Source organism: Paramisgurnus dabryanus, chromosome 12 (assembly GCF_030506205.2).
Source record: "Paramisgurnus dabryanus chromosome 12, PD_genome_1.1, whole genome shotgun sequence".
NCBI lineage: Eukaryota > Metazoa > Chordata > Actinopteri > Cypriniformes > Cobitidae > Paramisgurnus > Paramisgurnus dabryanus.
In genome coordinates this window covers 10,706,490-10,723,968 of record NC_133348.1, presented here as the reverse complement: position 1 = coordinate 10,723,968, position 17,479 = coordinate 10,706,490, and the positions used below count along the sequence as shown (strand labels likewise).

General features: G+C 37.7%; 1 protein-coding gene and 1 long non-coding RNA gene across 3 annotated transcripts in view; both read left to right on the top strand.

The window, feature by feature from the left end:
* disp1 (dispatched homolog 1 (Drosophila)) overlaps nucleotides 1-17,479 on the top strand; it is a 58,921-nt gene that overhangs the window by 13,848 nt on the left and 27,594 nt on the right. Inside the window, exon 1 of one of the 2 annotated variants that reach the window (XM_065256509.1) lies at nucleotides 13,634-14,047. The exons of the other annotated variant lie outside the window; for it this stretch is intronic. The gene's annotated coding sequence lies outside the window, so the exon portion shown is untranslated. Of the gene's footprint in view, nucleotides 1-13,633; nucleotides 14,048-17,479 lie in introns of those variants that run through there. 2 annotated transcript variants of the gene reach the window in all.
* On the top strand, nucleotides 775-1,830 carry LOC135737935 (uncharacterized). The gene is made up of 3 exons (XR_010528622.2): nucleotides 775-1,053; nucleotides 1,367-1,430; nucleotides 1,588-1,830. It is a non-coding gene; the product is annotated as an uncharacterized lncRNA (long non-coding RNA).

Sequence of the window (17,479 nt, the reverse complement as noted above, 5' to 3'; positions counted from 1 at the left end):
ATGCGGGCTGTATTTATTCATTATAGAGAGAGTTGCTCTGTGTATGTCTGTAGTTTTATATAGCAAGAATCAGCACTCGTTCTCTTTCGGAGAAGCTCCTATAATGTCTGAAAAATTTCCAAACACACACATTTATTATTATGCATACTGTAAGTTTATCCTGAGATGGCACATGAATACATAATTTGTCTGATTGAATGTTTAAAATCCCCCTCTTATATCCCTTAAAACTCATCTTTAAGCTTCATAATCACATATGTAAAGGTTTTTCCTGTGACTGTAATTTCTTCATGCTTTAACACAGCTTAAATGTAACTCTTGCCTCATTTAGTATAGATGGATTTCAGTCACGTGACCTTTTACATCATGCCGCCATCTTTAGGACCTACCGAGTACCAGTAGGTTATTGACAAGCATTGGCTACCTTGCTACGATTTACGGATTTCTTATCTTTTACTGTCTATGATTCTTACGGATACAGTAAAGGGCTACGAAAGACAACATGTCGCATCTCGACTGTCATGAAAATAAACGCTACTTTAAAAAATATATCTTGGTTAGGGTGTGATGCCTTCTCGATCCCTGAAGCGTTCTTCCAGCCGCTGTCCGCTGCTACTGAACTACCACTATTTTACAACATAAGAAGGCGCAACACAACATGAAACTTTTTTTCTTCGAAGTATCACCTGGATCTCTACACATGAACACGAGCATTGAGAATATTGTTTGTGTACAGGGGCGTCGCACCCGTGGGGGATGTGGGTGTTTTAACACCCACACTTTTCCCGGTGAGAGGGTTCAACACCCACACTTTTTATGCAGTTTTGCAAGAACGCCTTAAGTCGCTCCTCCGTTTCTCTGGCCGCTCTCTGTCTGCTGCGCTGCGCTGCATTCTCTCCCCCTCCCCTCTCAAACATGACGCCGGCTTTGAGTGTTACCGGCTGATGATTGGCTGTTCTGCCTTAAGTCCCGCCTCTCTTGGTGGGTTAGATTGATCGGTCAGCTCGCGCTGAGGAGGCGGGAACTTTGTTTATTTACATCTCCCTTTTTCAGGTAGGCTACTTTGAATGAGTGTTTATTAAACTTTATTAAACACTTTAATCAACTCTATGCTTTTGAGGTTTTTGAATAAGCTTGATATGTGTTTGGGACTAATGCTAATTGGGTTATTGTTCAGCAGCTGGCTAAATTCGGTCATGTGTAGACAATGTGGCCTATATTATTTTAATGTAAAAACGGTAAATTGTTACATCATTTAGACCACCAGAGAAAAAGCTTTTCAGGGCACAAATAGCAAAATTTAGCAGCCACAGTCCTGTCAGACCCATGTCACAATCGAGCTTACCATTATCTTTTTGTCACGCAGTATCAATAAGATACAGAAAAGAAAGAGGCAGGAGAAGATTGACACCTTTTTCAAGAGAAATCCTGTAAGTGAAGTTGAAAGCTGGTCGTTGATAAATGTTGACATTAAACAACAGTAGCCTATTACCATTATATATTTTTGCATTAATTTAATATATTACTTTTCAAGTTTCAATAAGGTTTGCTAGTACCACAGCCTTATTCCTTTATCACCTTGTTTAGGAGATGAGGTTGCTGGAGGCATCAGTTTAAAGAGAGAGAGAGACACAGAAAGTTTCACAGGTGAGCAATGAAAAATGAATGTTACAGTTTGTGAAAGAGGTCTATGAAGGAAGAGAGGGTGTGTTTGTGTCATGGGTGGTGCTTAATTCCATCCCAGGTGCACATACGCGTGTTTCTGGGGCGTTTATATCAAATTTAAAATGATATATATCCATCCCCCACACTTTTAAAAAGCTTGCTACGCCCCTGTTTGTGTACACAGAGTTTAATAAAAATAAAGGTTTTGTACAACTGACTTTGGCTGTTATGGTGTCCGCTTGTCATCTCTGCAAGACGTAAATAATCGATTTCCGAATGCGAATGAATAAATCTCATATGAGGCTCCTTTTTCAACCTGAAGGTCAATATTGTTTTTCACTTGCGAGAAAACAACGACTTATTCGTGCATTTTTATGGAACTGTGCTTTAGGAGATATCAATCTTTACAATCCTCCCTCCTTACGTCGCAATTGGAGATCGATACATCTTGACTGGGAAGAAGGCGGCGAGCGGACGCCAAATCATCCAAAGTCAGTTGTTCAAAACCTTCTTTTTAGTAAACTCTCTGTTCACAAACAATGTTCTCAATGCTCGAGTTCACGTGTAGAGACATAGGCGATACTTCGAGCAAAATATCATGTTGTGTTGAGCCTTCTTAGTGTTGTTAAAATAGCGATTTTGATGCTCACAACATATTGAAGGCATAGCTTCTAGTTCTTTTGCGACCACTTCAAGTCCTTAAAATGGCGGAAGACAAGTGAGTGACGTCAGCTGATATCCATGTATAGACGGATCTGTGAATATGCAAATTTGACCCTGCCTCCCAATCAATCACATGATCTCAGACCATAGATATAAATGTACATAGATGCCACATTCGGCAACAACTTTACATGTTTGGTGATTTCATACAGCGGTTTTCAGTCTGTCTTTGGAAAACTCCAATATCGTGGAGAAATGATATTAAAAGCATATAAAAAAACACATAGACATACAACATCAATAAAGTATAGAAAGACTTTTATTTTGATATGAAGATGTTAATGTGTTGAATAAGTCCGTGTGTTTATCAGTTGGTTTGTGTGAACTGAAGGGTCCGTCAAGCACCAGGTCAGGTTCTGTAATCTTCACTTTGACCCTCTGAAGGTCTGTTAACAGCATAAAAGTGGGCAGAGGAGCGTTGACCTCTGACCTCTGCTCTCTAGTGTTCAGTGGTTTGGGATGAGTGCTGTGAGAATCTTGAAGTGGAATTTGAAAACATCAAGAGGTCTTTCCTCCTAATTAAACTCATTTTTGATTTGCACAACATGACTTTATTTGTTCATGTAAGTGATGTTTCCTGTAGTTTTAGACTGTGGCCATGCTGCAAATAAAACTTGTAGAGCAACAGAGAAGACCTTCTGCACTCACACTTCAATGCAAGTTGGAGATTATTGATATATATATAAATAGTTCACCCAAAAATTAAAATTACACCATGATTTACTCACATACAAGCCATCCGCGATGTATATGATTATCTTTTTTTCAGACAAACACAATCAGAGTTATAATGTCCTGGTTGTTCCAAGCTTTATAATGGTAGTAAATGGTGCTTCCGATTTGAAGCCCAAAAATGTCAATCTCATCCTTCACAGAAGTAGTCCACCGGAAGCTAGTTATTTTAGTTCGTAAAGTTTTAAATATTTATATTAAATGACATTCATTCTCGCTGCATGATATATTTAACGACTTGTTATGCTTTTTTGTCTAATATTAAAGGTGCTCTAAGCGAATTGAAGCGTTTTAGACCATAAAACATTTTTTGTTACATACCGGAAACATCTCCTCACTATCTGCTTGCTGCCTGTCCGCTGATCAAACTGTAAAAAAACGCGATCTCTGTAGACAGCCCAGGCTTCACAAACGGCAATATCAACAAATGGCCAAACCTAGCCAGCACAAAACAAAACAAAGTATTCCAGCCAATAAACGACAAGAAGGATTTGGGGGTGGGGGTTGGGCGCGTTCATGAAAGCACGGAAGGGAGGGGGAGGGGGAGGAGTTAGCTACGCTCTGTCTGTTTGAAAACAGTTCAAACATCAACAGGAAGTGACGTTGCACATTATTCGCTTAGAGCGCCTTTAATTCTTTATATAGCTGTGGCATCATAATGAATGAATTGTTGTTATATATATGGGGCTTGACGTCGTTGCAATGCCCTTGCTGCTCGTGCCTGTATCAAAAATGCTGCATTCCTTCTTCTGTGCACAGCATTTAGTTTGGCAATTACAAGCTGCACTGCTAGCAAAATTTATAACTTGCCCAATCGTAACTAAATGTAGTCCTGTCTCCATTTTCCACGTTACTGTTGGTTACTAGGTGACCGTCATTCACCAAACAACTTGATAAAAAGGACCTTATTCGTGTTTGTTTGTTTTTCTTTTTGCCAAATTTTGGATGATAACCCAGGATGTATGTAAGATACACGGCCTGCCACTGATATTTTTACATTCTTTTATTTGTCATTTGAAAAGTTTTGCTTAAGCATTCTTCATCCCCCTTATTTGTTTTTTGTGTTATACACATCATTCATGTGTTTCATTAACTGTGATCTGCACAACTTTTTTTAATTGGCCCCACGCATAAGAATGAGAGATCATGGACATGAAGAACCGAGAGAGGTGGAGATCTCAACATTTTGCTGCAGGCACCCAAAACATCTGTGTTAAATGTTCGGTCGTAGGAAGTTGATTACAAACAGCAACTTTCTGGTGAGCCAGCGTTTCTCCACACGGACGTCCTTTGATCATGTGCCGCTGTTAAACTTCACCATTGCTCTGGCGTCAGATAAAACTCGAGATTATTGTCCTAATGACAGGGCTGAAGTACCTCACCCATCATCCTTTGCTTTCATAGTAGTTGTTTGTGGCGATATTAATTATAAATGATTTTGTTTATGCATCAGTGTTAGGATTGGCCTGTAGATAAATAAAAAACTAAAATAATTTGTCCCACTTTCTAATTGAATGGGCAATTTTAACCGCTTTATAGATATCAATTTCCCAACTAAAGCGATGTTTTTCTACTAAGTTTAGGATTTATATGTAGGACCGTAGGAGGGGATTCTGTTTTGTGTCTGTCCAGTAAGTCTGGCTTTACTTTCATCAATGTGACAAATGTGGTCTGGCAAGCTGCTTTCTCCAAAATGGAAAACCTTGGATCTCCGGTTTAGTTCCAGGAAGGAGACCGGAGGCCTCTGACCTTTCCTTACAAAGAAAGTCCTCTCATCCTAACACCCAAAGCTGGGAAGAGCAAATATTTAGCGGGTCCCACAACAATGACCCACTGGGAAAAATGGATCACTAAATGTGTTTCATTCTTAAAAGTTCTCTAAGCTCCTCAAAGTGGGGCAGAAAAACTCAAAAACAAGCCCATACTGAGAGCAATTATTGATGTTTCCTTTTGGGTCGCTTCATTACGGCAGTAGATTTTTCTTTTCATTATTGAAAAAGTATGTTGGGGTTCCTCCCATAAATCTTTTCAGTCGGATATTAACACTTTGGAAACTGTTTGGAAAACTACTTAAAGCTCATTATGCCGTGAAATATTCTCTTCTCTCGTCTCAGACCTTAACACTGACATGATTGTCTGACACATTGTTGCTATTTTTATGGTTTCTGTGCACTCGTCTGGCTTTGAAATGTCTCTGCCCTGCTTAGGTCATATTAACTGCTCATTCTGAACAACAGTACATTAAAGCGTTAGTTCACCCCAGAATGAAAATGATGTAATGAATTACTTGCACTCGTGTCGTTTCACACCCGGAAGTCCTTTGTTTATCACCGAAACACAGGTGAAGATATTTCTAATAAAATCTAAGATCTTTCTGAGCCCCCATAGACAGCAATGGAACATACAACTTTCAAGGCCCAGAAAGATAATACAGACATCATTAAAATAGTCCATGTGACTAAAATAGTTCAATCTTTATTTCATAAAGCGACTCATATTTACAAAAACAGCACATGCATCAGCCATTGATATATGCTAATAGATATTGATTAATCACAACTAATTGTTTGCAAAATTAAAGTTTTTGTTTACAAACTTTACATCATATGTTTGCACTCTGTATAATAATAATGTATACATAAATACACACACATTCATGTAAAAACATTTACATATAAAATATAGAAAAACAAATATAAAAATCTATATACACATAATTTTGTATAACTCAGTATTTCAGAATTTTTTTTAATACGGTAACTTTTTAATTATGTGTTTTTGTTAGCTAAAGCATTTGTGTATTGTGTAAGCATTTATAATGTTTGTGTTTACACAACAGCACGTAGCATGACAGGGTTTCCAGATTTGCGTAATAATCAAATCTATCCCAGTGAACCTTTCCCAAATACCAAATCTTTACTTTCATAAATAAAATAGTATTACCTTAATATTGACAGCTAAATAAACAAAATCCTTCCACATTTAACCCGCGGGGAAAAAATCCCTGTCAACAGTTTTCCGATTCCAAAATTTGTGGAAAACTTCAGACTTTGCAACACTGGTTTACGTCTTACATCTTGGCTTTATACAACTTGGTGGACAACTTTCGTATAATATATATATATATATATATGGCTCCATAGATGTGAGCCATTAATGGGGCATCTATGTTTGTGTGTGTCTGATTGTATGTCTCTGTCTGTCTGTCTGTGTATGCGTGTCTGTCTGTATGTCTGTCTGTATTTATATTTAAATATGCTTCATAGACTTTGAGAACCACATGTACGGATTGACACTGTAGTCACATGGACTATTAGTCTGTACTGCTTTTACTGGGCCTTGAAAGTTGTGAGATGCATTGCTGTCAATGGATTTCATCTTTTGGATTTCATCAAAAATATCTTAATTTGTGTTCTGAAGATGAACGAAGATCTTACGGGTGTGAAATGACATGAGCGTGAACTAATGCTTTAAACAACCATCTGACAAACAACAACATCAAGTGTTTAGAGTAAGAAAACAAAGAGAAAGAGAGAATGAAATATTTCACAGGGTAATTTCCTGAAACATGCAAATCTCAATAATGTACTAGCTTGAGGAGTTCACAGATCTCCAGTAACGCAGGAACTCTCTATATACTGCAGCCGTTCGAAATAAAAATTCTTTTTTTTTTCTCATAGACTCACAGATTTCATGAACAAACAGGTTTTCTAGTTTTTACACTTTTTTTTAATAGTTCTTCTGGAAAATCAGTGTGCACTGGGCAGTTTGGGTGGAGCTATTTGGCTTGGCGTTTTCCTATTCCTTGTCACTTTTCCCTCAGTGTTTTATTCATCCCAACTACCTTGGAACACCTGGAAAAGTGGATTAAATCCTGATGTTTATGTAGTTTAAATTCATTCAATGGATGAATAATTAATTTCAGGCTCTCTGATGTGTTATAGTCAGCTTTTGTTTTACAACAAAATTTTATTCTAAGAATACCCAGTACATAATCACCCAGTAAATCCAAATCTGGCAAGAGAAAATGCATCTCTTAGTTTAAAGTCTGAAAGATATCAATATCTGGCTGCAAAAGCACTACACACACCCCATTCATTGTAAAAACAAAATAAAACAAAAGTAAGATCTGTGATATATTTTCCATATGAGTCATGTGGATTCTATAAACATTCTGTAAGTGACATTTTTATATTGATCACAGGTATGAAGCAGACCTCTATAAGGAGCAGCTGGTTTTTATGTCTTGTTACCTGATCTTTTCTTTTGAAATACAAAGGGTTAAACATACAGAAAGACCCGGATCTCTCCTGTCTGAGCCTCTATTGATGTGTCAGTGTGCCATTTATCCTGCCACAGTATCACCTTTCTGCCTTTATTTGTCATTACTGTCAATGCAAATGTGTGTAGAAAATCTTTTCATTCGTGCTGTTGGGTAAGGCAAGCAACTATCGCCTCTTATTCCTCATATTAGTGATTTGAACAAATCTTTGGTAAACATTGGTGCTGTTGTTGAGAAGCCTTAGGTTCAGTACACAACTGCATCAAAAAAAAGATGTGTATCACATTAACATATTGTAATCTCCACACACTAGATTCATGCATACACACAAACACATGTGCATTGTAAGAAACATTTGTTAGTGTGACACAAGCGTGCACACATGTATGTATTTATAGGGCACACTTGTCAAAGCACATTAATCATGCCTGTGATCTGTCTGCTGGTACCCACACGCTAATGTTTCTGTTGGCAATTCTCAACAAAACTTGCTACTTTTCTGCAGACAGGCAAAGAAACTCAAAGGCTTCTTGACAACTCTCTTTATTTTGGAAATCTTCATTTTATGTGAAATTATAATGGTTTAATTGATCAAAAAACGGCATGTTGATGCTCTGCACTTAAGGTCGAACAGGGTAAGACTTTATTTCATACATCAGAAATTGATTGGATAAGATGTGGTGTCTATATGATGGGTAGTTGGAGGGAAAAGAGGGATTGGTGAAGTCAATGAGGAAGGAATGCTGTTTCAGAGGAGCAGCAAATTATCACATGGTTACGAAATGTACAATATTGGCGAACGTACGATATGCGCTAACTTACTGAATAATGCGATATACGGTTTGTGATACAATGATGCTTTAAGTTAATAATTATAAACTTTATTTAAAAACTGACATAAATGTTTTACTTTCTTTCTGGAAAAAGAATCTAAAACCGTCTTTGTCTCATCAGTCTCTCTGGTACCTAAAACTATATGCATACTTTTTGAAGTATTAAAATCATTCAGTTATTGCAAGCCATTATGTGTGTTGCGATATGCACATTTGCATTATTGCGGTAATTTCGTTATATATCTTTTGGCTCTAATGTGGTTTGTTTGTTGGAATAATGTGCACAGAATTGTTTTCAATTGATAACTTTTCATGGTGATTTTAAAAGGTAAACTTTTAAAGACTTGTTCACAGTACATAGAAAATCTGTTTTCATTTAGAAATTTCTTCTGTCCAAACTTGAGATGAATTGCAGAGACAAACAGACCTGCTGCACACTAATACTTGTTTGTTTTGCATTGTTAGCATCTTAGAAATGTTTAACTTTGGCCGTTTTTATTCCCAGACGTAATTATGAGGTGATTTGAGATGATCAGCACCGGAGAAAATACGAAGTACTTTAAAAATTACCACAGATTTTACACAAACGCTCTGTTGTTGTAATATAATTGAGAACACATCTCTACAGTTTTTAACATGATTCAATTGACAGGCACATTTGCTTTAGCTGGCATATAATTTGGCCACATGTGGTCCGGGGAACAATTCAACATTAATGTGCCAAGAACCGAAGTAAAACTTAACTAACTACAACCATCGATGTGTTTTACACGCAGCTTACAAAGAATGAATAATATAGCATATTATAACTGCAGGACATTTTAACATTAGAGCAAAACTGGTTACATGTTTTATCTTGCTGTGATGCTTAACGAACCACATAACTAATTCACAAACCAGTTTAACTCAAACTCCTCACTGTGCATGAAATGTTTTGTGTGAAACACAACGCACACACACATGTTGTAAAGAAATATCCACAAGATTTCTTGTTGTTGTGTTATTTTCACAATTTTAATGTGTCCGACAGCTGTTGCTTCATGACACTCATTGGGAACATGACACAGCGCTGTTAGCATGAGCCCGTTCATTAAAATCACACACACACATTCAGGTCTTTCCTGGGGCCGCTGAGTGAAATCATACAGGGTGAAGTGATTTAGTTTATGTTGGCAAGAACGCAGATCAGGATGAAGACCAGGCTGCAGAGTCGCGGGTGTAACCGAGCAGCTACAGCTGAAATCTATCATGCGCTTATGATTTTTCTGCGGTTTTGTGGTCATTTATTACAAATGTACTTATAATTTTTTGTTGTTTTTTGTGGTCGCCTTTTTACAAATGTTTGTTTAAAGATTTTAATCGGTTAAAGATTTCAATCTGTTATGTAATTAAACCGTGCAATAATGTTGTTAATGTTAGCTAATTTATCACAGTTTTAGGTCTTTTAGGACCAATTAACAGGACAGCAGGGGGTCATAGTACCATAATGGCATTTACTACACAAAATGATTAAACTTTTTTAAGCAGAACACAAGGTTACCATTGTGCACTTACAATGGAAATAGAGCAGGTGAACAAGAGCGTTTTAAAGCAGAAATATGAAGCTTGTAGTTCTAGTTAAACTTTTTTTTAACATTTATATTTATTGCGTTTTTTTTTAATAAAATAACAATATAAGCTACAAATAAGGTTAAACAGATTACAACCCTGTTACATCCCCAAGACTCAATCCTCTGTGCCACTAGAGAATATAAATAAAGCAAAAAGCCATTACAGTTTTAAAATCGGTCCTGTTATATCCAAAATAAAAGAAAGGAAAATATCTCAGTATTTCACAAGAAGATTCTCTCATTTCTTGAGGGGTACATATGATACCTCCTTAGTCCACATAGATGTGGATGGACATTTAGGATCTCATTAAAACATTTATATCCATTATGAATATAAAAAGTTTTTTTTGCATAATTTTGGCAGCAGGTTTATTATCTGTAATTTATCACTAATGTAATTGTGCTTTTACTGTAACTCAATGTTTCTCAAACTTTTTCTGCAATTCCCCACTGTAGTTAGGAAAGGGATCCGAGCCTCACCTGTCCCCAATTGCCCCAACAAAATAGTAGTATCATATAGGCTTTAAGTTTAACTGTTGAAATGTATTTAATCGCATCAAATTTTAAAACATAACAGCATTAAATATTTTCAATAGAGAAAATAAATGTGCAAATGTATAAAATACGACTTTGTTCAAAAGTAAAAAAATAATAATGCTGCTGTGTTTAAATTTGGTCTTTGACAAAAGTCATCATACTGTTTTTTTGACTGGCTTTTTGCTCTTGGTTTTCTCTGCTGGTGCTGAATCTCCAATTTTCTTTTCATTCTGTGTCACCAAACTTATCCATTGTTAACTTTTATACCTTTTATAAGTTTTTGTTCCACTTCAATTGTCATTCCGACGTTAATTCATTCTTGTAGGCTATGGTTCAGGGTGACATTTTATTCACAGTCTGGTGTTGGTTTAAGTTAGGCTTATATTTAAATGTGTCATTTTGAGTGTAATTAATAGAGATGGGCACAAAAATGACCAAATTTCCTGCCGTTTCTCACGCCCCACTTGTAATGTTCCCATTCCCCACCAGTGAGGCCCGCCCCACACTTTGAGAAATGCTGCTGTAACTGCAACTAAAGGGTGGAATCAATGACAACGTTTACATGCACCCTCATAATGCGATATATAATGGGATTTTTTTTTTGCAATATTGCGATTATACTTAGGGCTGTCACAATGACTAAATAATCGTCTCATCGCAATTGTTTAACCTCATCGTAATGATTTCAGATCACCGCAATGATTGCACATCTCTCTAAAAAACACAAGGAGGAGCTGCAGCACCTGTATAAATGAGACAGTATCAGATTACTTTTAAATATGTGTTATGTGTATTAATATTTACTACCAGGTAAACAGGCAATTAATCGCCAATTTTTTTAGGCAATTAACTGTCAGACAAATTTCATAATCGTGACAGCCCTAATTATACTTTACCTCATTTTAACACAATACTTTGATGAAAATAATGCGTTTAATCAGAAAATGTGAATAATCAGAAAATAAAAACTGCATGTAAACAGAAGTGAAGAGGATTCCTCTAATGATCTGTTGACTTCATTCATTTGTTGTTTGAGGTCTGAATTGTATTGTGAATTTCAATATTGAGGTAGAGGTGCATGATGTCAATAAGCTCTTAGAAAATGAATAGATGGTCTATTTAAATATTCAGACCTTTTTCTTATAGCTTATATGGCTACAGCACAGTCAGAGCACTGTTTCATTTTAAAATTGGCCTTGAGATATAATGTCAGAATTCCTCTGGTCCCTGAACCTTCATCTGTTTGGAATCTGAGGCCCCTAGAGAAATTTGACATCCCTACTCCAAAAAGTGGGTGTAAATCTGCCTGTTCGGTCCCTCTCAACACCAACAGATGGAAAGAAGGTGGAATTCCAGAGTCACTTGCTGTTTGCTGAGCGTCAGAAAGATCTCAGATTGACTTTGGATGGTGGGTGCAGAGTTTGGGCCGTTCCTCAAAGGCAAAGCCGGGCAAACGCTGAAATAGACAGTGACTCTCTATTCAGATTCACACTCACCATCTGTATCTCTCTCTATCAGACCGACCTATCTTTACTCTTGATCAATAAGCTGCTGGGATGTTTAGAAACTAAACCAAGATATAGCATGATAACAATGTTTTTCATGAAGAGATGAGCAGAACGAATGGCTTGTGACTGACATAATAGTGATATATACATGATAATTCATCTTTGATGTTCATAAAATACTAAAATTAATGCCAATTTGATTAATCAACAAATCAATCTTGTAACAACTGATATAAAATATAATCATCATTTGTGAAATACAGAAACGGGATCACACATGAGAGCTCATATGAGGAATCTAAATCAGGAACATTGTGCTGGACGAACTCCCATATTTCATTTCCAACCAAAAATCTCATCCCTCCCTGCTTTTATTGATTAACATTGTTGGATCACAAAATTAAAGGCTATTAAGACAGCATACTAATTCACTTATGGCTTGCACCTGCAGCTGCATGTTAATGCGTAACAACAAAAACAACTACAGTAAATCTTCATGTCTTGAGTGAATTAAATGCTACTGTCAGTTTAGTTGTTATAACAATAAACATTTAGTTAAGTTCTTCAAAAGAGGTTAGCTTCGATCTGCTCCATAATTTGCTTGGCGTATATTGATCTTTCTGTAGTAAAACGCATGTGGGACTGAGTCTGGAGGAAGCTGCCAGCAGGGCTCTGTCTTTGTTTCAGACAGATTTGGTTCCTAAAAATTCTGACTCAGAATCCAACAGAATTTTTCAGTGTTTAAGTTGAAAACAAACTAATTAATTTTAAAACTAAAGAGTTTAATCATGCCATGCTATATTTCATTTTTAAAAAAGAATTTCCTAAAACAACTCCAATGTCAGTCTCCATGGGTCAAAGACACAAAGCATCTTCTTCTCTTCCAAGAGGCGCAAATTCAAAATATGTGTTTGGTGTGTCATGTGGACCTCTGTGCATCATACATAATGTCAAAATACGTGCCTGCTGCTGCAGATGCGTTGAAAGGGTTTTTGATAAAAGAGATGCTCACAAAATACTTGCAAGACACTAACTAAACACTAAACTTTGTTTACACACAAGATTAAGCGAGTATCTGGCAAACACAAGCGTCTCTTTTATCATAAACCCCTTTGAAGCGTCTTCAGCAGACATGTATTTTGACATGATGCACATGACGGGCTCGCACCCTCGCAAAAGAAGTCACCGACCGACACGGTGTACAAAACCATGGTTATTTTGTGGTTACCATGGTTTTACTACAGCAACCATGGTTTTTTGGTTTTAACTGTAGTAAAACCATGGTTAATTTTCGTAAGGGTTTGATTACGACTTCATGCAGTAACATTGCTCTCAACTTGGAAGTCTCTTCTTTGAAGTTCAGCGTTGGAGTTTAGCTGCCTGTTGATATTTCAGAGATCTACGTTTTGACCCTCATGGCCTTCCAGCTGAAGTGCATGGGTTGTAGTCTGGTGTATAGTGCTAGTATATTGTAATCCTTATGTTTAGCATTTTTAATGGCAATGTTTGTAATTTTACTATTTAACCTTTCTAGATGTTTTATCTGTCTGTCTAATGTGCCTTTCTATTTATTATAGATGGTTTTGTGTCTGCGTTTGACGCATACAGCCAGAAATCTCCCTTTAGAACCCACCATAGCTATCTACAGTACACCTTCGCTGGTTATAATAGCGGCGCTCTGATTGGTCGTGCGCTCGCTGACGTCAGGCAGTCCGGCGCGTGCAGTGTAGGCGGGCCGTCTGATGGTCGCGTCGACTGGACATGGGACACTGAATGTGCTCCGTTGTTTTCACGAAACGCGTGAAATAACTCGTTTTCTGGAAGATTAAAGTCTTTCGCTGTGATCGTGGGTTGTCGCGTGTTTTCGCTTGTGAAACTGAACTTTAACAGCGGAGTTTGTGTCCGTTTGTTTGGTTTTACGCGCGTTTGCTTGTGTGAGGCGCAGAAGTTTGTCGAGTTGAGGAAAAGTAAATAACGCGGTTTGGAGACGCTCGAGTTCAGCTTTGCGATGATTTTACATCGAAATGATCAAATCTGAGCATTAAAAACCGCATAATTACAGAGTAACTCAGAGCAGTTTGATCAAGAGAGACTCGTGAATCCGTTTTCAGTTGTGGATTGTTGACAGGACTTCAAGAGGGATGGAAACCTAACTGTGTAAGTTTATTTAACATTTCATAGTAATAAAACTGTTTTTTCCAGCTTGATTCGGAATCATTGTCCTTAAGTTAGATGAATCATTGTGTGTTTCACGGACTGCTCTTTGACATAAATCATAAATCATGAGGATAAATCTGTGCATTTTTTTAAACCCACCAAGCTGAACACTGCTGTATGCTTTGAAAAGAGTGTACATACAAAAGTTTTGTAATAAAAGTTAAATGAAATGAAATTGAAATCTGATTTGATGTATTTTATTAAATACGTGTGCTGTTCAGAATAATGATAAAAATGTGAGATGGGTATAGGTGAAGCATTCATTCATTCATTTATTTCGCTGTAAAGTGTAAACACTGTTGCTCTGTGGTGCTGTCTAAACATTATGCTGTTTATTTGAGCATCCTGAGATGGCAATATTGGCTTAACCAATGGTGTGAGTTTAAGGTGGGACTATCTGACCAATGGGGAAACTTGGTTAAAACATTATTTTTGGGGTTCTGTTGGTTGAGTGGCTCAGATATTAACACATTTAATTTGATGAACAACACTTGTGGTTATTCTATTGGACATCAATGTGAACTACTTATTATTGCAAAAAACAATAGCCTGGTTTCCATTCCAGGTTTGTGCAAAACTTTTGTGTTATTTTCTAAAGGTCAATAAAAATTATTACAAAATAATGGAGTTTGCATTAATCAATGTTATGTGACTAAAACATCTTTTTTTTTCTAGGATGATAAGTAATTCCAAAAATCATGGCTAAAGGTACATTCACATTATAAGCGACTTTGTCGCTGTGTGTTGCTCGTCTCTTTCAAAGAGGCGTTTCTATATCTAGTTTTCATAAACAAATGAGTAATCTCCACTCCAGTAACTGACGAGAGACGGATGACGTGAACTCCACTGCTTCGTTATTATCGGTAGTCGCTCCCGAATGTCGCCAATAATTTGCATAAAGTTAAACATTTCTCAACATTGTCGCACGACTGGACACGCCTATCCAGCCGTCAACGGACACTGTCGCTCATGTCGCCGGATGCCGCCCAGCTTCCATCAATGAGATTGCGTCACTCTGCTACTGCTAGTCGCTTATAATGTGAATGTACCTTAAGCAGGGTTTCCCGCAGAAAATGTGTTAGTTAAGGGGGTAGGGTTGTGCAGGTGGGCGGGCCGGGGGCATGGCAATCAAAGGGGCGGGGCGTATGCGTACTCAAATAAAACTCAATTTTGAAGAAACTATGACAGAAAATGAACACATTCTAGATTATTAATGAATTAAATGTTTTATCAACAGGCTAGTTATCCTTCAGACAGTGACGGACCATGTCTTTCTCTCATTTCGGCCATGTGGCGTTTGGTGGAATTTTTTTTTGGATGACCTAGTTAAGGTGGTAGGGTATCCCAGCTTAGGTGGGCCGCCCGAACTGAAAAGTGCTGCGGGAAACCCTGTTAAGGATGTAGGTTTACGTAAATCGCAGACACCTCACTAGCCGTTATTTTATCAAGGGAGGCGCAGGTGTGTGTGTGTTATTAAAATATGAATAGCATATGCCCCCTTATAATTGAGAGCAGCGATGTTTAAGGTGGTTTTGGGAGGCTATAGGCGGTTTCATCAGATGCATGCGCGTTGTCACGGTTACGCAACTGAACCAAAGTGAACTTCCAGTCTGTATTATTTATTTATCAGTCTGGCTAGTGGCTAAACTGATCTCTGAAATGAATACCTTGTCGAAAATAAAATGTTTTGGTTTGCTAAAGACAAGGGGAGACGATGAGCATGAAGCATGAAAATAATTTTTTTTTATCACAGTAACGTTAACTCTGTGTAATAGTTGATTAGCGTTAGATATAATATATGAACAAAGGTAATTTACTTGTCATTTATTTCCATTTTTATTATGGTGCATTCCCACCAGCAGCGGTAGAGGCGGCAAAAACACGATATCCGTGCGTAGTTGGACGATTGAAGATTTAAGTTTATTCGTGCGTGAAATTCTAGTCATTCGAGACGTTCACGTGGAAATTTGCATCATGGCAGGGGCTTCTGCAAGTCCACTGAGAATATGCCACGCCACTCCGCTCGCTTCCTGTAATCATGTCACTACTACCGCAAGGTCCTGATTGTTTAACGCGGCGCGGAAATCCGCAGAAGATCAGATTTTTCAACTTGCGCGTTTTTCGCGGCTTCCCGTGGAACGCCCTTCCGCGCCATTCCTAAAGCCAATTCCTTGATTAGTAGTAAATCGTCATCTCCTGCTTTCAGATGGAGTGGCATTACTCCACAAAGCCGTAGTTCACTGACAAGATTTATAATCGTGGACAAATCGATAATGAATGGGATATTGCCTAGCTTTTGACGAGATGTGCGTGCAGCCCAAGGCTAAAGAACGCGATTTTGCATCTAAAGAATAATCATGTGACTTAAATGCCCCTCAGATGACCTGCTGTCAATGCAAAAAAAACACTTTTTATCAAATTACATGAAAAACCACCTCATGCTAGTCGCTAGCATAAAGCTTTTTTGTGATTTAAGTTTTTGGGTTTTTGCAGGTTTTTTTGTGTGCAAATTTTAGTTCCATTGGGCGCATTTTCAGTTAGCAATTTTAATTTGGCCAGCTATTTGCACATCAGATGACCTATCAATGAAAAAGATTGCAGTTTGTGATATTCCTTTATAAAATTGCCTTTGAAACCACCTCATGCTAGCAAAAACCTTGTTTGCGATATATGGGTGTTTTTGTAAATTTGACTTATTGGGTGCGTTTTTAGTTTGCAATTTTAATTTGCGCAGTTTATAGTGTAATGGAAATGCAGCGAATGAAGCAGCCATTGCTTAAATTCACCCCCTCTCCTAAATTCACCACCTTTTCCTTTCAGATCATTTCTACAGTGATGGTATTCCTTGAAAGCAAGTAACTTAAAATCCTTACTTCCTGGTTTTACATGTCTTATTCTTTGCTATCACAGCTGTCTGGCTGTAGTGCCCAGGAGAGCACCATGCTTTTTGGCTTGCCAAAATCTCTGTGCCTGTCATTCAGTGTATCAGAATGGAAGCATTAGGCATCCAGTATAAACGGCGGTCATTCATAGCGCTGCATGCATTTCCCTTCCCCGGTTTACCTTTCTGTCCGTCTGCTTTTTAATAGATGTGGTTGAACTGCGAACACAACCAGATTTGTTGGTGCATGCAGGTATTTTGGATCACGTATTTACAGCACACACCAGTACGTCATAGGAAAAGCCTGCACACCTCTATATGAAATGAGATCTTTCACTATATTCATGATGTTCGTAGGCCTGGCGCTGTTATTGGTTTTAGTGGTGTCTTGCAGGTCTCCACCTGTCATACAGGAACATTTGTGATTTACTCCACACAAAGGCTTTGAGGAGCAGTATGTACAGCCAGGCAAACATCCAATATCACAACCA